Raw genomic sequence first — 25,610 nt, forward strand, 5'->3', positions numbered from 1 at the left:
TGTATCGTGCCCCGTTCCCTCCTGCCACCCTGTGGTGCAACAGATGTCCCTTTCTCCAAAAATGTACTCAATGGGATCGTAATGTTGCAACCACACACAAGTTGACCTGCTGTGAGGAAGAGACGAGTTAGTACACTTCAAACATAAAAAAGGTCATTTTCAAATCAACATGAAAAACAATTATTCCAAAAGTATAAAACACAAAAAAATCCTTACCAATGAAAGAAAATGTATCGTGCCCCGTTCCCTCCTGCCACCCTGTGGTGCAACAGATGTCCCTTTCTCCAAAAATGTACTCAATGGGATCGTAATGTTGCAACCACACACAAGTTGACCTGCTGTGAGGAAGAGACGAGTTAGTACACTTCAAACATGAAAAAGGTCATTTTAAAATCAACATGAAAAACAATTATTCCGAAAGTATAAAACACAAAAAAATCCTTACCAATGAAAGAAAATGTATCGTGCCCCGTTCCCTCCTGCCACCCTGTGGTGCAACAGATGTCCCTTTCTCCAAAAATGTACTCAATGGGATCGTAATGTTGCAACCACACACAAGTTGACCTGCTGTGAGGAAGAGACGAGTTAGTACACTTCAAACATGAAAAAGGTCATTTTAAAATCAACATGAAAAACAATTATTCCGAAAGTATAAAACACAAAAAAATCCTTACCAATGAAAGAAAATGTATCGTGCCCCGTTCCCTCCTGCCACCCTGTGGTGCAACAGATGTCCCTTTCTCCAAAAATGTACTCAATGGGATCGTAATGTTGCAACCACACACAAGTTGACCTGCTGTGAGGAAGAGACGAGTTAGTACACTTCAAACATGAAAAAGGTCATTTTAAAATCAACATGAAAAACAATTATTCCAAAAGTATAAAACACAAAAAAATCCTTACCAATGAAAGAAAATGTATCGTGCCCCGTTCCCTCCTGCCACCCTGTGGTGCAACAGATGTCCCTTTCTCCAAAAATGTACTCAGTGGGATCGTAATGTTGCAACCACACACAAGTTGACCTGCTGTGAGGAAGAGACGAGTTAGTACACTTCAAACATGAAAAAGGTCATTTTAAAATCAACATGAAAAACAATTATTCCGAAAGTATAAAACACAAAAAAATCCTTACCAATGAAAGAAAATGTATCGTGCCCCGTTCCCTCCTGCCACCCTGTGGTGCAACAGATGTCCCTTTCTCCAAAAATGTACTCAATGGGATCGTAATGTTGCAACCACACACAAGTTGACCTGCTGTGAGGAAGAGACGAGTTAGTACACTTCAAACATGAAAAAGGTCATTTTAAAATCAACATGAAAAACAATTATTCCGAAAGTATAAAACACAAAAAAATCCTTACCAATGAAAGAAAATGTATCGTGCCCCGTTCCCTCCTGCCACCCTGTGGTGCAACAGATGTCCCTTTCTCCAAAAATGTACTCAATGGGATCGTAATGTTGCAACCACACACAAGTTGACCTGCTGTGAGGAAGAGACGAGTTAGTACACTTCAAACATGAAAAAGGTCATTTTAAAATCAACATGAAAAACAATTATTCCGAAAGTATAAAACACAAAAAAATCCTTACCAATGAAAGAAAATGTATCGTGCCCCGTTCCCTCCTGCCACCCTGTGGTGCAACAGATGTCCCTTTCTCCAAAAATGTACTCAATGGGATCGTAATGTTGCAACCACACACAAGTTGACCTGCTGTGAGGAAGAGACGAGTTAGTACACTTCAAACATGAAAAAGGTCATTTTAAAATCAACATGAAAAACAATTATTCCGAAAGTATAAAACACAAAAAAATCCTTACCAATGAAAGAAAATGTATCGTGCCCCGTTCCCTCCTGCCACCCTGTGGTGCAACAGATGTCCCTTTCTCCAAAAATGTACTCAATGGGATCGTAATGTTGCAACCACACACAAGTTGACCTGCTGTGAGGAAGAGACGAGTTAGTACACTTCAAACATGAAAAAGGTCATTTTAAAATCAACATGAAAAACAATTATTCCGAAAGTATAAAACACAAAAAAATCCTTACCAATGAAAGAAAATGTATCGTGCCCCGTTCCCTCCTGCCACCCTGTGGTGCAACAGATGTCCCTTTCTCCAAAAATGTACTCAGTGGGATCGTAATGTTGCAACCACACACAAGTTGACCTGCTGTGAGGAAGAGACGAGTTAGTACACTTCAAACATGAAAAAGGTCATTTTAAAATCAACATGAAAAACAATTATTCCGAAAGTATAAAACACAAAAAAATCCTTACCAATGAAAGAAAATGTATCGTGCCCCGTTCCCTCCTGCCACCCTGTGGTGCAACAGATGTCCCTTTCTCCAAAAATGTACTCAATGGGATCGTAATGTTGCAACCACACACAAGTTGACCTGCTGTGAGGAAGAGACGAGTTAGTACACTTCAAACATGAAAAAGGTCATTTTAAAATCAACATGAAAAACAATTATTCCGAAAGTATAAAACACAAAAAAATCCTTACCAATGAAAGAAAATGTATCGTGCCCCGTTCCCTCCTGCCACCCTGTGGTGCAACAGATGTCCCTTTCTCCAAAAATGTACTCAGTGGGATCGTAATGTTGCAACCACACACAAGTTGACCTGCTGTGAGGAAGAGACGAGTTAGTACACTTCAAACATGAAAAAGGTCATTTTAAAATCAACATGAAAAACAATTATTCCGAAAGTATAAAACACAAAAAAATCCTTACCAATGAAAGAAAATGTATCGTGCCCCGTTCCCTCCTGCCACCCTGTGGTGCAACAGATGTCCCTTTCTCCAAAAATGTACTCAATGGGATCGTAATGTTGCAACCACACACAAGTTGACCTGCTGTGAGGAAGAGACGAGTTAGTACACTTCAAACATGAAAAAGGTCATTTTAAAATCAACATGAAAAACAATTATTCCGAAAGTATAAAACACAAAAAAATCCTTACCAATGAAAGAAAATGTATCGTGCCCCGTTCCCTCCTGCCACCCTGTGGTGCAACAGATGTCCCTTTCTCCAAAAATGTACTCAATGGGATCGTAATGTTGCAACCACACACAAGTTGACCTGCTGTGAGGAAGAGACGAGTTAGTACACTTCAAACATGAAAAAGGTCATTTTAAAATCAACATGAAAAACAATTATTCCGAAAGTATAAAACACAAAAAAATCCTTACCAATGAAAGAAAATGTATCGTGCCCCGTTCCCTCCTGCCACCCTGTGGTGCAACAGATGTCCCTTTCTCCAAAAATGTACTCAATGGGATCGTAATGTTGCAACCACACACAAGTTGACCTGCTGTGAGGAAGAGACGAGTTAGTACACTTCAAACATAAAAAAGGTCATTTTAAAATCAACATGAAAAACAATTATTCCAAAAGTATAAAACACAAAAAAATCCTTACCAATGAAAGAAAATGTATCGTGCCCCGTTCCCTCCTGCCACCCTGTGGTGCAACAGATGTCCCTTTCTCCAAAAATGTACTCAATGGGATCGTAATGTTGCAACCACACACAAGTTGACCTGCTGTGAGGAAGAGACGAGTTAGTACACTTCAAACATGAAAAAGGTCATTTTAAAATCATCATGAAAAACAATTATTCCGAAAGTATAAAACACAAAAAAATCCTTACCAATGAAAGAAAATGTATCGTGCCCCGTTCCCTCCTGCCACCCTGTGGTGCAACAGATGTCCCTTTCTCCAAAAATGTACTCAATGGGATCGTAATGTTGCAACCACACACAAGTTGACCTGCTGTGAGGAAGAGACGAGTTAGTACACTTCAAACATAAAAAAGGTCATTTTAAAATCAACATGAAAAACAATTATTCCAAAAGTATAAAACACAAAAAAATCCTTACCAATGAAAGAAAATGTATCGTGCCCCGTTCCCTCCTGCCACCCTGTGGTGCAACAGATGTCCCTTTCTCCAAAAATGTACTCAATGGGATCGTAATGTTGCAACCACACACAAGTTGACCTGCTGTGAGGAAGAGACGAGTTAGTACACTTCAAACATGAAAAAGGTCATTTTAAAATCAACATGAAAAACAATTATTCCGAAAGTATAAAACACAAAAAAATCCTTACCAATGAAAGAAAATGTATCGTGCCCCGTTCCCTCCTGCCACCCTGTGGTGCAACAGATGTCCCTTTCTCCAAAAATGTACTCAATGGGATCGTAATGTTGCAACCACACACAAGTTGACCTGCTGTGAGGAAGAGACGAGTTAGTACACTTCAAACATGAAAAAGGTCATTTTAAAATCAACATGAAAAACAATTATTCCGAAAGTATAAAACACAACAAAATCCTTACCAATGAAAGAAAATGTATCGTGCCCCGTTCCCTCCTGCCACCCTGTGGTGCAACAGATGTCCCTTTCTCCAAAAATGTACTCAATGGGATCGTAATGTTGCAACCACACACAAGTTGACCTGCTGTGAGGAAGAGACGAGTTAGTACACTTCAAACATGAAAAAGGTCATTTTAAAATCAACATGAAAAACAATTATTCCGAAAGTATAAAACACAAAAAAATCCTTACCAATGAAAGAAAATGTATCATGCCCCGTTCCCTCCTGCCACCCTGTGGTGCAACAGATGTCCCTTTCTCCAAAAATGTACTCAATGGGATCGTAATGTTGCAACCACACACAAGTTGACCTGCTGTGAGGAAGAGACGAGTTAGTACACTTCAAACATGAAAAAGGTCATTTTAAAATCAACATGAAAAACAATTATTCCGAAAGTATAAAACACAAAAAAATCCTTACCAATGAAAGAAAATGTATCGTGCCCCGTTCCCTCCTGCCACCCTGTGGTGCAACAGATGTCCCTTTCTCCAAAAATGTACTCAATGGGATCGTAATGTTGCAACCACACACAAGTTGACCTGCTGTGAGGAAGAGACGAATTAGTACACTTCAAACATAAAAAAGGTCATTTTAAAATCAACATGAAAAACAATTATTCCAAAAGTATAAAACACAACAAAATCCTTACCAATGAAAGAAAATGTATCGTGCCCCGTTCCCTCCTGCCACCCTGTGGTGCAACAGATGTCCCTTTCTCCAAAAATGTACTCAATGGCATCGTAATGTTGCAACCACACACAAGTTGACCTGCTGTGAGGAAGAGACGAGTTAGTACACTTCAAACATGAAAAAGGTCATTTTAAAATCAACATGAAAAACAATTATTCCGAAAGTATAAAACACAAAAAAATCCTTACCAATGAAAGAAAATGTATCGTGCCACGTTCCCTCCTGCCACCCTGTGGTGCAACAGATGTCCCTTTCTCCAAAAATGTACTCAATGGGATCGTAATGTTGCAACCACACACAAGTTGACCTGCTGTGAGGAAGAGACGAGTTAGTACACTTCAAACATGAAAAAGGTCATTTTAAAATCAACATGAAAAACAATTATTCCAAAAGTATAAAACACAAAAAAATCCTTACCAATGAAAGAAAATGTATCGTGCCCCGTTCCCTCCTGCCACCCTGTGGTGCAACAGATGTCCCTTTCTCCAAAAATGTACTCAATGGGATCGTAATGTTGCAACCACACACAAGTTGACCTGCTGTGAGGAAGAGACGAGTTAGTACACTTCAAACATGAATAAGGTCATTTTAAAATCAACATGAAAAACAATTATTCCGAAAGTATAAAACACAAAAAAATCCTTACCAATGAAAGAAAATGTATCGTGCCACGTTCCCTCCTGCCACCCTGTGGTGCAACAGATGTCCCTTTCTCCAAAAATGTACTCAATGGGATCGTAATGTTGCAACCACACACAAGTTGACCTGCTGTGAGGAAGAGACGAGTTAGTACACTTCAAACATGAAAAAGGTCATTTTAAAATCAACATGAAAAACAATTATTCCAAAAGTATAAAACACAAAAAAATCCTTACCAATGAAAGAAAATGTATCGTGCCACGTTCCCTCCTGCCACCCTGTGGTGCAACAGATGTCCCTTTCTCCAAAAATGTACTCAATGGGATCGTAATGTTGCAACCACACACAAGTTGACCTGCTGTGAGGAAGAGACGAGTTAGTACACTTCAAACATGAAAAAGGTCATTTTAAAATCAACATGAAAAACAATTATTCCGAAAGTATAAAACACAAAAAAATCCTTACCAATGAAAGAAAATGTATCGTGCCCCGTTCCCTCCTGCCACCCTGTGGTGCAACAGATGTCCCTTTCTCCAAAAATGTACTCAATGGGATCGTAATGTTGCAACCACACACAAGTTGACCTGCTGTGAGGAAGAGACGAGTTAGTACACTTCAAACATGAAAAAGGTCATTTTAAAATCAACATGAAAAACAATTATTCCGAAAGTATAAAACACAAAAAAATCCTTACCAATGAAAGAAAATGTATCGTGCCCCGTTCCCTCCTGCCACCCTGTGGTGCAACAGACGTCCCTTTCTCCAAAAATGTACTCAATGGGATCGTAATGTTGCAACCACACACAAGTTGACCTGCTGTGAGGAAGAGACGAGTTAGTACACTTCAAACATGAAAAAGGTCATTTTAAAATCAACATGAAAAACAATTATTCCGAAAGTATAAAACACAAAAAAATCCTTACCAATGAAAGAAAATGTATCGTGCCCCGTTCCCTCCTGCCACCCTGTGGTGCAACAGATGTCCCTTTCTCCAAAAATGTACTCAATGGGATCGTAATGTTGCAACCACACACAAGTTGACCTGCTGTGAGGAAGAGACGAGTTAGTACACTTCAAACATAAAAAAGGTCATTTTAAAATCAACATGAAAAACAATTATTCCAAAAGTATAAAACACAACAAAATCCTTACCAATGAAAGAAAATGTATCGTGCCCCGTTCCCTCCTGCCACCCTGTGGTGCAACAGATGTCCCTTTCTCCAAAAATGTACTCAATGGGATCGTAATGTTGCAACCACACACAAGTTGACCTGCTGTGAGGAAGAGATGAGTTAGTACACTTCAAACATGAAAAAGGTCATTTTAAAATCAACATGAAAAACAATTATTCCGAAAGTATAAAACACAAAAAAATCCTTACCAATGAAAGAAAATGTATCGTGCCCCGTTCCCTCCTGCCACCCTGTGGTGCAACAGATGTCCCTTTCTCCAAAAATGTACTCAATGGGATCGTAATGTTGCAACCACACACAAGTTGACCTGCTGTGAGGAAGAGACGAGTTAGTACACTTCAAACATGAAAAAGGTCATTTTAAAATCAACATGAAAAACAATTATTCCAAAAGTATAAAACACAAAAAAATCCTTACCAATGAAAGAAAATGTATCGTGCCACGTTCCCTCCTGCCACCCTGTGGTGCAACAGATGTCCCTTTCTCCAAAAATGTACTCAATGGGATCGTAATGTTGCAACCACACACAAGTTGACCTGCTGTGAGGAAGAGACGAGTTAGTACACTTCAAACATGAAAAAGGTCATTTTAAAATCAACATGAAAAACAATTATTCCGAAAGTATAAAACACAAAAAAATCCTTACCAATGAAAGAAAATGTATCGTGCCCCGTTCCCTCCTGCCACCCTGTGGTGCAACAGATGTCCCTTTCTCCAAAAATGTACTCAATGGGATCGTAATGTTGCAACCACACACAAGTTGACCTGCCGTGAGGAAGAGACGAGTTAGTACACTTCAAACATGAAAAAGGTCATTTTAAAATCAACATGAAAAACAATTATTCCGAAAGTATAAAACACAAAAAAATCCTTACCAATGAAAGAAAATGTATCGTGCCCCGTTCCCTCCTGCCACCCTGTGGTGCAACAGATGTCCCTTTCTCCAAAAATGTACTCAATGGGATCGTAATGTTGCAACCACACACAAGTTGACCTGCTGTGAGGAAGAGACGAGTTAGTACACTTCAAACATGAAAAAGGTCATTTTAAAATCAACATGAAAAACAATTATTCCGAAAGTATAAAACACAAAAAAATCCTTACCAATGAAAGAAAATGTATCGTGCCCCGTTCCCTCCTGCCACCCTGTGGTGCAACAGATGTCCCTTTCTCCAAAAATGTACTCAATGGGATCGTAATGTTGCAACCACACACAAGTTGACCTGCTGTGAGGAAGAGACGAGTTAGTACACTTCAAACATGAAAAAGGTCATTTTAAAATCAACATGAAAAACAATTATTCCGAAAGTATAAAACACAAAAAAATCCTTACCAATGAAAGAAAATGTATCGTGCCCCGTTCCCTCCTGCCACCCTGTGGTGCAACAGATGTCCCTTTCTCCAAAAATGTACTCAATGGGATCGTAATGTTGCAACCACACACAAGTTGACCTGCTGTGAGGAAGAGACGAGTTAGTACACTTCAAACATAAAAAAGGTCATTTTAAAATCAACATGAAAAACAATTATTCCAAAAGTATAAAACACAGAAAAATCCTTACCAATGAAAGAAAATGTATCGTGCCCCGTTCCCTCCTGCCACCCTGTGGTGCAACAGATGTCCCTTTCTCCAAAAATGTACTCAATGGGATCGTAATGTTGCAACCACACACAAGTTGACCTGCTGTGAGGAAGAGACGAGTTAGTACACTTCAAACATAAAAAAGGTCATTTTAAAATCAACATGAAAAACAATTATTCCAAAAGTATAAAACACAGAAAAATCCTTACCAATGAAAGAAAATGTATCGTGCCCCGTTCCCTCCTGCCACCCTGTGGTGCAACAGATGTCCCTTTCTCCAAAAATGTACTCAATGGGATCGTAATGTAACAACCACACACAAGTTGACCTGCTGTGAGGAAGAGACGAGTTAGTACACTTCAAACATGAAAAAGGTCATTTTAAAATCAACATGAAAAACAATTATTCCGAAAGTATAAAACACAAAAAAATCCTTACCAATGAAAGAAAATGTATCGTGCCCCGTTCCCTCCTGCCACCCTGTGGTGCAACAGATGTCCCTTTCTCCAAAAATGTACTCAATGGGATCGTAATGTTGCAACCACACACAAGTTGACCTGCTGTGAGGAAGAGACGAGTTAGTACACTTCAAACATGAAAAAGGTCATTTTAAAATCAACATGAAAAACAATTATTCCGAAAGTATAAAACACAAAAAAATCCTTACCAATGAAAGAAAATGTATCGTGCCCCGTTCCCTCCTGCCACCCTGTGGTGCAACAGATGTCCCTTTCTCCAAAAATGTACTCAATGGGATCGTAATGTTGCAACCACACACAAGTTGACCTGCTGTGAGGAAGAGACGAGTTAGTACACTTCAAACATAAAAAAGGTCATTTTAAAATCAACATGAAAAACAATTATTCCAAAAGTATAAAACACAAAAAAATCCTTACCAATGAAAGAAAATGTATCGTGCCCCGTTCCCTCCTGCCACCCTGTGGTGCAACAGATGTCCCTTTCTCCAAAAATGTACTCAATGGGATCGTAATGTTGCAACCACACACAAGTTGACCTGCTGTGAGGAAGAGACGAGTTAGTACACTTCAAACATAAAAAAGGTCATTTTAAAATCAACATGAAAAACAATTATTCCGAAAGTATAAAACACAAAAAAATCCTTACCAATGAAAGAAAATGTATCGTGCCCCGTTCCCTCCTGCCACCCTGTGGTGCAACAGATGTCCCTTTCTCCAAAAATGTACTCAATGGGATCGTAATGTTGCAACCACACACAAGTTGACCTGCTGTGAGGAAGAAACGAGTTAGTACACTTCAAACATGAAAAAGGTCATTTTAAAATCAACATGAAAATCAATTATTCCGAAAGTATAAAACACAAAAAAATCCTTACCAATGAAAGAAAATGTATCGTGCCCCGTTCCCTCCTGCCACCCTGTGGTGCAACAGATGTCCCTTTCTCCAAAAATGTACTCAATGGGATCGTAATGTTGCAACCACACACAAGTTGACCTGCTGTGAGGAAGAGACGAGTTAGTACACTTCAAACATGAAAAAGGTCATTTTAAAATCAACACGAAAAACAATTATTCCGAAAGTATAAAACACAAAAAAATCCTTACCAATGAAAGAAAATGTATCGTGCCCCGTTCCCTCCTGCCACCCTGTGGTGCAACAGATGTCCCTTTCTCCAAAAATGTACTCAATGGGATCGTAATGTTACAACCACACACAAGTTGACCTGCTGTGAGGAAGAGACGAGTTAGTACACTTCAAACATGAAAAAGGTCATTTTAAAATCAACATGAAAAACAATTATTCCAAAAGTATAAAACACAAAAAAATCCTTACCAATGAAAGAAAATGTATCGTGCCACGTTCCCTCCTGCCACCCTGTGGTGCAACAGATGTCCCTTTCTCCAAAAATGTACTCAATGGGATCGTAATGTTGCAACCACACACAAGTTGACCTGCTGTGAGGAAGAGACGAGTTAGTACACTTCAAACATGAAAAAGGTCATTTTAAAATCAACATGAAAAACAATTATTCCGAAAGTATAAAACACAAAAAAATCCTTACCAATGAAAGAAAATGTATCGTGCCCCGTTCCCTCCTGCCACCCTGTGGTGCAACAGATGTCCCTTTCTCCAAAAATGTACTCAATGGGATCGTAATGTTGCAACCACACACAAGTTGACCTGCTGTGAGGAAGAAACGAGTTAGTACACTTCAAACATGAAAAAGGTCATTTTAAAATCAACATGAAAAACAATTATTCCAAAAGTATAAAACACAAAAAAATCCTTACCAATGAAAGAAAATGTATCGTGCCACGTTCCCTCCTGCCACCCTGTGGTGCAACAGATGTCCCTTTCTCCAAAAATGTACTCAATGGGATCGTAATGTTGCAACCACACACAAGTTGACCTGCTGTGAGGAAGAAACGAGTTAGTACACTTCAAACATGAAAAAGGTCATTTTAAAATCAACATGAAAAACAATTATTTCGAAAGTATAAAACACAAAAAAATCCTTACCAATGAAAGAAAATGTATCGTGCCCCGTTCCCTCCTGCCACCCTGTGGTGCAACAGATGTCCCTTTCTCCAAAAATGTACTCAATGGGATCGTAATGTTGCAACCACACACAAGTTGACCTGCTGTGAGGAAGAAACGAGTTAGTACACTTCAAACATGAAAAAGGTCATTTTAAAATCAACATGAAAAACAATTATTCCGAAAGTATAAAACACAAAAAAATCCTTACCAATGAAAGAAAATGTATCGTGCCCCGTTCCCTCCTGCCACCCTGTGGTGCAACAGATGTCCCTTTCTCCAAAAATGTACTCAATGGGATCGTAATGTTGCAACCACACACAAGTTGACCTGCTGTGAGGAAGAAACGAGTTAGTACACTTCAAACATGAAAAAGGTCATTTTAAAATCAACATGAAAAACAATTATTCCGAAAGTATAAAACACAAAAAAATCCTTACCAATGAAAGAAAATGTATCGTGCCCCGTTCCCTCCTGCCACCCTGTGGTGCAACAGATGTCCCTTTCTCCAAAAATGTACTCAATGGGATCGTAATGTTGCAACCACACACAAGTTGACCTGCTGTGAGGAAGAAACGAGTTAGTACACTTCAAACATGAAAAAGGTCATTTTAAAATCAACATGAAAAACAATTATTCCGAAAGTATAAAACACAAAAAAATCCTTACCAATGAAAGAAAATGTATCGTGCCCCGTTCCCTCCTGCCACCCTGTGGTGCAACAGATGTCCCTTTCTCCAAAAATGTACTCAATGGGATCGTAATGTTGCAACCACACACAAGTTGACCTGCTGTGAGGAAGAGACGAGTTAGTACACTTCAAACATGAAAAAGGTCATTTTAAAATCAACATGAAAAACAATTATTCCGAAAGTATAAAACACAAAAAAATCCTTACCAATGAAAGAAAATGTATCGTGCCCCGTTCCCTCCTGCCACCCTGTGGTGCAACAGATGTCCCTTTCTCCAAAAATGTACTCAATGGGATCGTAATGTTACAACCACACACAAGTTGACCTGCTGTGAGGAAGAAACGAGTTAGTACACTTCAAACATGAAAAAGGTCATTTTAAAATCAACATGAAAAACAATTATTCCAAAAGTATAAAACACAAAAAAATCCTTACCAATGAAAGAAAATGTATCGTGCCACGTTCCCTCCTGCCACCCTGTGGTGCAACAGATGTCCCTTTCTCCAAAAATGTACTCAATGGGATCGTAATGTTGCAACCACACACAAGTTGACCTGCTGTGAGGAAGAGACGAGTTAGTACACTTCAAACATGAAAAAGGTCATTTTAAAATCAACATGAAAAACAATTATTCCGAAAGTATAAAACACAAAAAAATCCTTACCAATGAAAGAAAATGTATCGTGCCCCGTTCCCTCCTGCCACCCTGTGGTGCAACAGATGTCCCTTTCTCCAAAAATGTACTCAATGGGATCGTAATGTTGCAACCACACACAAGTTGACCTGCTGTGAGGAAGAGACGAGTTAGTACACTTCAAACATGAAAAAGGTCATTTTAAAATCAACATGAAAAACAATTATTCCAAAAGTATAAAACACAAAAAAATCCTTACCAATGAAAGAAAATGTATCGTGCCACGTTCCCTCCTGCCACCCTGTGGTGCAACAGATGTCCCTTTCTCCAAAAATGTACTCAATGGGATCGTAATGTTGCAACCACACACAAGTTGACCTGCTGTGAGGAAGAGACGAGTTAGTACACTTCAAACATGAAAAAGGTCATTTTAAAATCAACATGAAAAACAATTATTCCGAAAGTATAAAACACAAAAAAATCCTTACCAATGAAAGAAAATGTATCGTGCCCCGTTCCCTCCTGCCACCCTGTGGTGCAACAGATGTCCCTTTCTCCAAAAATGTACTCAATGGGATCGTAATGTTGCAACCACACACAAGTTGACCTGCTGTGAGGAAGAAACGAGTTAGTACACTTCAAACATGAAAAAGGTCATTTTAAAATCAACATGAAAAACAATTATTCCGAAAGTATAAAACACAAAAAAATCCTTACCAATGAAAGAAAATGTATCGTGCCACGTTCCCTCCTCCCACCCTGTGGTGCAACAGATGTCCCTTTCTCCAAAAATGTACTCAATGGGATCGTAATGTTGCAACCACACACAAGTTGACCTGCTGTGAGGAAGAGACGAGTTAGTACACTTCAAACATGAAAAAGGTCATTTTAAAATCAACATGAAAAACAATTATTCCGAAAGTATAAAACACAAAAAAATCATTACCAATGAAAGAAAATGTATCGTGCCCCGTTCCCTCCTGCCACCCTGTGGTGCAACAGATGTCCCTTTCTCCAAAAATGTACTCAGTGGGATCGTAATGTTGCAACCACACACAAGTTGACCTGCTGTGAGGAAGAGACGAGTTAGTACACTTCAAACATGAAACAGTTCATTTTAAAATCAACATGAAAAACAGTTATTCCAAAAGTATAAAACACAAAAAAATCCTTACCAATGAAAGAAAATGTATCGTGCCCCGTTCCCTCCTGCCACCCTGTGGTGCAACAGATGTCCCTTTCTCCAAAAATGTACTCAATGGGATCGTAATGTTGCAACCACACACAAGTTGACCTGCTGTGAGGAAGAGACGAGTTAGTACACTTCAAACATGAAAAAGGTCATTTTAAAATCAACATGAAAAACAATTATTCCGAAAGTATAAAACACAAAAAAATCATTACCAATGAAAGAAAATGTATCGTGCCCCGTTCCCTCCTGCCACCCTGTGGTGCAACAGATGTCCCTTTCTCCAAAAATGTACTCAGTGGGATCGTAATGTTGCAACCACACACAAGTTGACCTGCTGTGAGGAAGAGACGAGTTAGTACACTTCAAACATGAAAAAGGTCATTTTAAAATCAACATGAAAAACAATTATTCCGAAAGTATAAAACACAAAAAAATCCTTACCAATGAAAGAAAATGTATCGTGCCCCGTTCCCTCCTGCCACCCTGTGGTGCAACAGATGTCCCTTTCTCCAAAAATGTACTCAGTGGGATCGTAATGTTGCAACCGCACACAAGTTGACCTGCTGTGAGGAAGAGACGAGTTAGTACACTTCAAACATGAAAAAGGTCATTTTAAAATCAACATGAAAAACAATTATTCCGAAAGTATAAAACACAAAAAAATCCTTACCAATGAAAGAAAATGTATCGTGCCCCGTTCCCTCCTGCCACCCTGTGGTGCAACAGATGTCCCTTTCTCCAAAAATGTACTCAATGGGATCGTAATGTTGCAACCACACACAAGTTGACCTGCTGTGAGGAAGAGACGAGTTAGTACACTTCAAACATAAAAAAGGTCATTTTAAAATCAACATGAAAAACAATTATTCCAAAAGTATAAAACACAACAAAATCCTTACCAATGAAAGAAAATGTATCGTGCCCCGTTCCCTCCTGCTACCCTGTGGTGCAACAGATGTCCCTTTCTCCAAAAATGTACTCAATGGGATCGTAATGTTGCAACCGCACACAAGTTGACCTGCTGTGAGGAAGAGACGAGTTAGTACACTTCAAACATAAAAAAGGTCATTTTAAAATCAACATGAAAAACAATTATTCCGAAAGTATAAAACACAAAAAAATCCTTACCAATGAAAGAAAATGTATCGTGCCCCGTTCCCTCCTGCCACCCTGTGGTGCAACAGATGTCCCTTTCTCCAAAAATGTACTCAGTGGGATCGTAATGTTGCAACCACACACAAGTTGACCTGCTGTGAGGAAGAGACGAGTTAGTACACTTCAAACATGAAAAAGGTCATTTTAAAATCAACATGAAAAACAATTATTCCGAAAGTATAAAACACAAAAAAATCCTTACCAATGAAAGAAAATGTATCGTGCCCCGTTCCCTCCTGCCACCCTGTGGTGCAACAGATGTCCCTTTCTCCAAAAATGTACTCAGTGGGATCGTAATGTTGCAACCGCACACAAGTTGACCTGCTGTGAGGAAGAGACGAGTTAGTACACTTCAAACATGAAAAAGGTCATTTTAAAATCAACATGAAAAACAATTATTCCGAAAGTATAAAACACAAAAAAATCCTTACCAATGAAAGAAAATGTATCGTGCCCCGTTCCCTCCTGCCACCCTGTGGTGCAACAGATGTCCCTTTCTCCAAAAATGTACTCAATGGGATCGTAATGTTGCAACCACACACAAGTTGACCTGCTGTGAGGAAGAGACGAGTTAGTACACTTCAAACATAAAAAAGGTCATTTTAAAATCAACATGAAAAACAATTATTCCAAAAGTATAAAACACAACAAAATCCTTACCAATGAAAGAAAATGTATCGTGCCCCGTTCCCTCCTGCTACCCTGTGGTGCAACAGATGTCCCTTTCTCCAAAAATGTACTCAATGGGATCGTAATGTTGCAACCGCACACAAGTTGACCTGCTGTGAGGAAGAGACGAGTTAGTACACTTCAAACATAAAAAAGGTCATTTTAAAATCAACATGAAAAACAATTATTCCGAAAGTATAAAACACAAAAAAATCCTTACCAATGAAAGAAAATGTATCGTGCCCCGTTCCCTCCTGCCACCCTGTGGTGCAACAGATGTCCCTTTCTCCAAAAATGTACTCAATGGGATCGTAATGTTGCAACCACACACAAGTTGACCTGCTGTGAGGAAGAGACGAGTTAGTACACTTCAAACATAAAAAAGGTCATTTTAAAATCAACATGAAAAACAATTATTCCAAAAGTATAAAACACAACAAAATCCTTACCAATGAAAGAAAATGTATCGTGCCCCGTTCCCTCCTGCCACCCTGTGGTGCAACAGATGTCCCTTTCTCCAAAAATGTACTCAATGGGATCGTAATGTTGCAACCACACACAAGTTGACCTGCTGTGAGGAAGAGACGAGTTAGTACACTTCAAACATGAAAAAGGTCATTTTAAAATCAACATGAAAAACAATTATTCCAAAAGTATAAAACACAAAAAAATCCTTACCAATGAAAGAAAATGTATCGTGCCCCGTTCCCTCCTGCCACCCTGTGGTGCAACAGATGTCCCTTTCTCCAAAAATGTACTCAATGGGATCGTAATGTTGCAACCGCACACAAGTTGACCTGCTGTGAGGAAGAGACGAGTTAGTACACTTCAAACATGAAAAAGGTCATTTTAAAATCAACATGAAAAACAATTATTCCGAAAGTATAAAACACAAAAAAATCCTTACCAATGAAAGAAAATGTATCGTGCCCCGTTCCCTCCTGCCACCCTGTGGTGCAACAGATGTCCCTTTCTCCAAAAATGTACTCAATGGGATCGTAATGTTGCAACCACACACAAGTTGACCTGCTGTGAGGAAGAGACGAGTTAGTACACTTCAAACATAAAAAAGGTCATTTTAAAATCAACATGAAAAACAATTATTCCAAAAGTATAAAACACAACAAAATCCTTACCAATGAAAGAAAATGTATCGTGCCCCGTTCCCTCCTGCCACCCTGTGGTGCAACAGATGTCCCTTTCTCCAAAAATGTACTCAATGGGATCGTAATGTTGCAACCACACACAAGTTGACCTGCTGTGAGGAAGAGACGAGTTAGTACACTTCAAACATGAAAAAGGTCATTTTAAAATCAACATGAAAAACAATTATTCCGAAAGTATAAAACACAAAAAAATCCTTACCAATGAAAGAAAATGTATCGTGCCCCGTTCCCTCCTGCCACCCTGTGGTGCAACAGATGTCCCTTTCTCCAAAAATGTACTCAATGGGATCGTAATGTTGCAACCACACACAAGTTGACCTGCTGTGAGGAAGAGACGAGTTAGTACACTTCAAACATAAAAAAGGTCATTTTAAAATCAACATGAAAAACAATTATTCCAAAAGTATAAAACACAACAAAATCCTTACCAATGAAAGAAAATGTATCGTGCCCCGTTCCCTCCTGCCACCCTGTGGTGCAACAGATGTCCCTTTCTCCAAAAATGTACTCAATGGGATCGTAATGTTGCAACCACACACAAGTTGACCTGCTGTGAGGAAGAGACGAGTTAGTACACTTCAAACATGAAAAAGGTCATTTTAAAATCAACATGAAAAACAATTATTCCGAAAGTATAAAACACAAAAAAATCCTTACCAATGAAAGAAAATGTATCGTGCCCCGTTCCCTCCTGCCACCCTGTGGTGCAACAGATGTCCCTTTCTCCAAAAATGTACTCAATGGGATCGTAATGTTGCAACCACACACAAGTTGACCTGCTGTGAGGAAGAGACGAGTTAGTACACTTCAAACATGAAAAAGGTCATTTTAAAATCAACATGAAAAACAATTATTCCGAAAGTATAAAACACAAAAAAATCCTTACCAATGAAAGAAAATGTATCGTGCCCCGTTCCCTCCTGCCACCCTGTGGTGCAACAGATGTCCCTTTCTCCAAAAATGTACTCAATGGGATCGTAATGTTGCAACCACACACAAGTTGACCTGCTGTGAGGAAGAGACGAGTTAGTACACTTCAAACATAAAAAAGGTCATTTTAAAATCAACATGAAAAACAATTATTCCAAAAGTATAAAACACAACAAAATCCTTACCAATGAAAGAAAATGTATCGTGCCCCGTTCCCTCCTGCCACCCTGTGGTGCAACAGATGTCCCTTTCTCCAAAAATGTACTCAATGGGATCGTAATGTTGCAACCGCACACAAGTTGACCTGCTGTGAGGAAGAGACGAGTTAGTACACTTCAAACATGAAAAAGGTCATTTTAAAATCAACATGAAAAACAATTATTCCGAAAGTATAAAACACAAAAAAATCCTTACCAATGAAAGAAAATGTATCGTGCCCCGTTCCCTCCTGCCACCCTGTGGTGCAACAGATGTCCCTTTCTCCAAAAATGTACTCAATGGGATCGTAATGTTGCAACCACACACAAGTTGACCTGCTGTGAGGAAGAGACGAGTTAGTACACTTCAAACATAAAAAAGGTCATTTTAAAATCAACATGAAAAACAATTATTCCAAAAGTATAAAACACAACAAAATCCTTACCAATGAAAGAAAATGTATCGTGCCCCGTTCCCTCCTGCCACCCTGTGGTGCAACAGATGTCCCTTTCTCCAAAAATGTACTCAATGGGATCGTAATGTTGCAACCGCACACAAGTTGACCTGCTGTGAGGAAGAGACGAGTTAGTACACTTCAAACATGAAAAAGGTCATTTTAAAATCAACATGAAAAACAATTATTCCGAAAGTATAAAACACAAAAAAATCCTTACCAATGAAAGAAAATGTATCGTGCCCCGTTCCCTCCTGCTACCCTGTGGTGCAACAGATGTCCCTTTCTCCAAAAATGTACTCAATGGGATCGTAATGTTGCAACCACACACAAGTTGACCTGCTGTGAGGAAGAGACGAGTTAGTACACTTCAAACATGAAACAGGTCATTTTAAAATCAACATGAAAAACAGTTATTCCAAAAGTATAAAACACAAAAAAATCCTTACCAATGAAAGAAAATGTATCGTACCCCGTTCCCTCCTGCTACCCTCTGGTGCAACAGATGTCCCTTTCTCCAAAAATGTACTCAATGGGATCGTAATGTTGCAACCACACACAAGTTGACCTGCTGTGAGGAAGAGACGAGTTAGTACACTTCAAACATGAAACAGGTCATTTTAAAATCAACATGAAAAACAGTTATTCCAAAAGTATAAAACACAAAAAAATCCTTACCAATGAAAGAAAATGTATCGTGCCCCGTTCCCTCCTGCTACCCTGTGGTGCAACAGATGTCCCTTTCTCCAAAAATGTACTCAATGGGATCGTAATGTTGCAACCACACACAAGTTGACCTGCTGTGAGGAAGAGACGAGTTAGTACACTTCAAACATGAAACAGGTCATTTTAAAATCAACATGAAAAACAGTTATTCCAAAAGTATAAAACACAAAAAAATCCTTACCAATGAAAGAAAATGTATCGTGCCCCGTTCCCTCCTGCTACCCTGTGGTGCAACAGATGTCCCTTTCTCCAAAAATGTACTCAATGGGATCGTAATGTTGCAACCACACACAAGTTGACCTGCTGTGAGGAAGAGACGAGTTAGTACACTTCAAACATGAAACAGGTCATTTTAAAATCAACATGAAAAACAGTTATTCCAAAAGTATAAAACACAAAAAAATCCTTACCAATGAAAGAAAATGTATCGTGCCCCGTTCCCTCCTGCCACCCTGTGGTGCAACAGATGTCCCTTTCTCCAAAAATGTACTCAATGGGATCGTAATGTTGCAACCACACACAAGTTGACCTGCTGTGAGGAAGAGACGAGTTAGTACACTTCAAACATGAAAAAGGTCATTTTAAAATCAACATGAAAAACAATTATTCCAAAAGTATAAAACACAAGAAATCCTTACCAATGAAGGAAAATGTATCGTGCCCCGTTCCCTCCTGCCACCCTGTGGTGCAACAGATGTCCCTTTCTCCAAAAATGTACTCAATGGGATCGTAATGTTGCAACCACACACAAGTTGACCTGCTGTGAGGAAGAGACGAGTTAGTACACTTCAAACATGAAAAAGGTCATTTTAAAATCAACATGAAAAACAATTATTCCAAAAGTATAAAACACAAAAAATCCTTGCCAATGAAAGAAAATGTATCGTGCCCCGTTCCCTCCTGCCACCCTGTGGTGCAACAGATGTCCCTTTCTCCAAAAATGTACTCAATGGGATCGTAATGTTGCAACCACACACAAGTTGACCTGCTGTGAGGAAGAGACGAGTTAGTACACTTCAAACATGAAAAAGGTCATTTTAAAATCAACATGAAAAACAATTATTCCGAAAGTATAAAACACAAAAAAATCCTTACCAATGAAAGAAAATGTATCGTGCCCCGTTCCCTCCTGCCACCCTGTGGTGCAACAGATGTCCCTTTCTCCAAAAATGTACTCAATGGGATCGTAATGTTGCAACCACACACAAGTTGACCTGCTGTGAGGAAGAGACGAGTTAGTACACTTCAAACATGAAAAAGGTCATTTTAAAATCAACATGAAAAACAATTATTCCGAAAGTATAAAACACAAAAAAATCCTTACCAATGAAAGAAAATGTATCGTGCCCCGTTCCCTCCTGCCACCCTGTGGTGCAACAGATGTCCCTTTCTCCAAAAATGTACTCAATGGGATCGTAATGTTGCAACCGCACACAAGTTGACCTGCTGTGAGGAAGAGACGAGTTAGTACACTTCAAACATGAAAAAGGTCATTTTAAAATCAACATGAAAAACAATTATTCCAAAAGTATAAAACACAAAAAAATCCTTACCAATGAAAGAAAATGTATCGTGCCCCGTTCCCTCCTGCCACCCTGTGGTGCAACAGATGTCCCTTTCTCCAAAAATGTACTCAGTGGGATCGTAATGTTGCAACCACACACAAGTTGACCTGCTGTGAGGAAGAGACGAGTTAGTACACTTCAAACATGAAACAGGTCATTTTAAAATCAACATGAAAAACAGTTATTCCAAAAGTATAAAACACAAAAAAATCCTTACCAATGAAAGAAAATGTATCGTGCCCCGTTCCCTCCTGCTACCCTGTGGTGCAACAGATGTCCCTTTCTCCAAAAATGTACTCAATGGGATCGTAATGTTGCAACCACACACAAGTTGACCTGCTGTGAGGAAGAGACGAGTTAGTACACTTCAAACATGAAAAAGGTCATTTTAAAATCAACATGAAAAACAATTATTCCGAAAGTATAAAACACAAAAAAATCCTTACCAATGAAAGAAAATGTATCGTGCCCCGTTCCCTCCTGCCACCCTGTGGTGCAACAGATGTCCCTTTCTCCAAAAATGTACTCAATGGGATCGTAATGTTGCAACCACACACAAGTTGACCTGCTGTGAGGAAGAAACGAGTTAGTACACTTCAAACATGAAAAAGGTCATTTTAAAATCAACATGAAAAACAATTATTCCGAAAGTATAAAACACAAAAAAATCCTTACCAATGAAAGAAAATGTATCGTGCCCCGTTCCCTCCTGCCACCCTGTGGTGCAACAGATGTCCCTTTCTCCAAAAATGTACTCAATGGGATCGTAATGTTGCAACCACACACAAGTTGACCTGCTGTGAGGAAGAGACGAGTTAGTACACTTCAAACATGAAAAAGGTCATTTTAAAATCAACATGAAAAACAATTATTCCGAAAGTATAAAACACAAAAAAAACCTTACCAATGAAAGAAAATGTATCGTGCCCCGTTCCCTCCTGCCACCCTGTGGTGCAACAGATGTCCCTTTCTCCAAAAATGTACTCAGTGGGATCGTAATGTTGCAACCACACACAAGTTGACCTGCTGTGAGGAAGAGACGAGTTAGTACACTTCAAACATGAAACAGGTCATTTTAAAATCAACATGAAAAACAGTTATTCCAAAAGTATAAAACACAAAAAAATACTTACCAATGAAAGAAAATGTATCGTGCCCCGTTCCCTCCTGCTACCCTGTGGTGCAACAGATGTCCCTTTCTCCAAAAATGTACTCAATGGGATCGTAATGTTGCAACCACACACAAGTTGACCTGCTGTGAGGAAGAGACGAGTTAGTACACTTCAAACATGAAAAAGGTCATTTTGAAATCAACATGAAAAACAATTATTCCGAAAGTATAAAACACAAAAAAATCCTTACCAATGAAAGAAAATGTATCGTGCCCCGTTCCCTCCTGCCACCCTGTGGTGCAACAGATGTCCCTTTCTCCAAAAATGTACTCAATGGGATCGTAATGTTGCAACCACACACAAGTTGACCTGCTGTGAGGAAGAAACGAGTTAGTACACTTCAAACATGAAAAAGGTCATTTTAAAATCAACATGAAAAACAATTATTCCGAAAGTATAAAACACAAAAAAATCCTTACCAATGAAAGAAAATGTATCGTGCCCCGTTCCCTCCTGCCACCCTGTGGTGCAACAGATGTCCCTTTCTCCAAAAATGTACTCAATGGGATCGTAATGTTGCAACCACACACAAGTTGACCTGCTGTGAGGAAGAAACGAGTTAGTACACTTCAAACATGAAAAAGGTCATTTTAAAATCAACATGAAAAACAATTATTCCGAAAGTATAAAACACAAAAAAATCCTTACCAATGAAAGAAAATGTATCGTGCCCCGTTCCCTCCTGCCACCCTGTGGTGCAACAGATGTCCCTTTCTCCAAAAATGTACTCAATGGGATCGTAATGTTGCAACCACACACAAGTTGACCTGCTGTGAGGAAGAGACGAGTTAGTACACTTCAAACATGAAAAAGGTCATTTTAAAATCAACATGAAAAACAATTATTCCGAAAGTATAAAACACAAAAAAATCCTTACCAATGAAAGAAAATGTATCGTGCCCCGTTCCCTCCTGCTACCCTGTGGTGCAACAGATGTCCCTTTCTCCAAAAATGTACTCAATGGGATCGTAATGTTGCAACCACACACAAGTTGACCTGCTGTGAGGAAGAGACGAGTTAGTACACTTCAAACATGAAAAAGGTCATTTTAAAATCAACATGAAAAACAATTATTCCGAAAGTATAAAACACAAAAAAATCCTTACCAATGAAAGAAAATGTATCGTGCCCCGTTCCCTCCTGCCACCCTGTGGTGCAACAGATGTCCCTTTCTCCAAAAATGTACTCAATGGGATCGTAATGTTGCAACCACACACAAGTTGACCTGCTGTGAGGAAGAAACGAGTTAGTACACTTCAAACATGAAAAAGGTCATTTTAAAATCAACATGAAAAACAATTATTCCGAAAGTATAAAACACAAAAAAATCCTTACCAATGAAAGAAAATGTATCGTGCCCCGTTCCCTCCTGCCACCCTGTGGTGCAACAGATGTCCCTTTCTCCAAAAATGTACTCAATGGGATCGTAATGTTGCAACCACACACAAGTTGACCTGCTGTGAGGAAGAAACGAGTTAGTACACTTCAAACATGAAAAAGGTCATTTTAAAATCAACATGAAAAACAGTTATTCCAAAAGTATAAAACACAAAAAAATCCTTACCAATGAAAGAAAATGTATCGTGCCCCGTTCCCTCCTGCCACCCTGTGGTGCAACAGATGTCCCTTTCTCCAAAAATGTACTCAATGGGATCGTAATGTTGCAACCACACACAAGTTGACCTGCTGTGAGGAAGAGACGAGTTAGTACACTTCAAACATGAAAAAGGTCATTTTAAAATCAACATGAAAAACAATTATTCCAAAAGTATAAAACACAAAAAAATCCTTACCAATGAAAGAAAATGTATCGTGCCCCGTTCCCTCCTGCCACCCTGTGGTGCAACAGATGTCCCTTTCTCCAAAAATGTACTCAATGGGATCGTAATGTTGCAACCACACACAAGTTGACCTGCTGTGAGGAAGAAACGAGTTAGTACACTTCAAACATGAAAAAGGTCATTTTAAAATCAACATGAAAAACAATTATTCCGAAAGTATAAAACACAAAAAAATCCTTACCAATGAAAGAAAATGTATCGTGCCCCGTTCCCTCCTGCCACCCTGTGGTGCAACAGATGTCCCTTTCTCCTAAAATGTACTCAATGGGATCGTAATGTTGCAACCACACACAAGTTGACCTGCTGTGAGGAAGAAACGAGTTAGTACACTTCAAACATGAAAAAGGTCATTTTAAAATCAACATGAAAAACAATTATTCCGAAAGTATAAAACACAAAAAAATCCTTACCAATGAAAGAAAATGTATCGTGCCCCGTTCCCTCCTGCCACCCTGTGGTGCAACAGATGTCCCTTTCTCCAAAAATGTACTCAATGGGATCGTAATGTTGCAACCACACACAAGTTGACCTGCTGTGAGGAAGAAACGAGTTAGTACACTTCAAACATGAAAAAGGTCATTTTAAAATCAACATGAAAAACAATTATTCCGAAAGTATAAAACACAAAAAAATCCTTACCAATGAAAGAAAATGTATCGTGCCCCGTTCCCTCCTGCCACCCTGTGGTGCAACAGATGTCCCTTTCTCCAAAAATGTACTCAATGGGATCGTAATGTTGCAACCACACACAAGTTGACCTGCTGTGAGGAAGAAACGAGTTAGTACACTTCAAACATGAAAAAGGTCATTTTAAAATCAACATGTAAAACAATTATTCCGAAAGTATAAAACACAAAAAAATCCTTACCAATGAAAGAAAATGTATCGTGCCCCGTTCCCTCCTGCCACCCTGTGGTGCAACAGATGTCCCTTTCTCCAAAAATGTACTCAATGGGATCGTAATGTTGCAACCACACACAAGTTGACCTGCTGTGAGGAAGAAACGAGTTAGTACACTTCAAACATGAAAAAGGTCATTTTAAAATCAACATGAAAAACAGTTATTCCAAAAGTATAAAACACAAAAAAATCCTTACCAATGAAAGAAAATGTATCGTGCCCCGTTCCCTCCTGCCAACCTGTGGTGCAACAGATGTCCCTTTCTCCAAAAATGTACTCAATGGGATCGTAATGTTGCAACCACACACAAGTTGACCTGCTGTGAGGAAGAAACGAGTTAGTACACTTCAAACATGAAAAAGGTCATTTTAAAATCAACATGAAAAACAGTTATTCCAAAAGTATAAAACACAAAAAAATCCTTACCAATGAAAGAAAATGTATCGTGCCCCGTTCCCTCCTGCCACCCTGTGGTGCAACAGATGTCCCTTTCTCCAAAAATGTACTCAATGGGATCGTAATGTTGCAACCACACACAAGTTGACCTGCTGTGAGGAAGAAACGAGTTAGTACACTTCAAACATGAAAAAGGTCATTTTAAAATCAACATGAAAAACAATTATCCCGAAAGTATAAAACACAAAAAAATCCTTACCAATGAAAGAAAATGTATCGTGCCCCGTTCCCTCCTGCCACCCTGTGGTGCAACAGATGTCCCTTTCTCCAAAAATGTACTCAATGGGATCGTAATGTTGCAACCACACACAAGTTGACCTGCTGTGAGGAAGAAACGAGTTAGTACACTTCAAACATGAAAAAGGTCATTTTAAAATCAACATGAAAAACAGTTATTCCAAAAGTATAAAACACAAAAAAATCCTTACCAATGAAAGAAAATGTATCGTGCCCCGTTCCCTCCTGCCACCCTGTGGTGCAACAGATGTCCCTTTCTCCAAAAATGTACTCAATGGGATCGTAATGTTGCAACCACACACAAGTTGACCTGCTGTGAGGAAGAAACGAGTTAGTACACTTCAAACATGAAAAAGGTCATTTTAAAATCAACATGAAAAACAGTTATTCCAAAAGTATAAAACACAAAAAAATCCTTACCAATGAAAGAAAATGTATCGTGCCCCGTTCCCTCCTGCCACCCTGTGGTGCAACAGATGTCCCTTTCTCCAAAAATGTACTCAGTGGGATCGTAATGTTGCAACCACACACAAGTTGACCTGCTGTGAGGAAGAGACGAGTTAGTACACTTCAAACATGAAACAGGTCATTTTAAAATCAACATGAAAAACAGTTATTCCAAAAGT

Source organism: Schistocerca serialis, chromosome 7, assembly GCF_023864345.2.
Source record: "Schistocerca serialis cubense isolate TAMUIC-IGC-003099 chromosome 7, iqSchSeri2.2, whole genome shotgun sequence".
NCBI lineage: Eukaryota > Metazoa > Arthropoda > Insecta > Orthoptera > Acrididae > Schistocerca > Schistocerca serialis.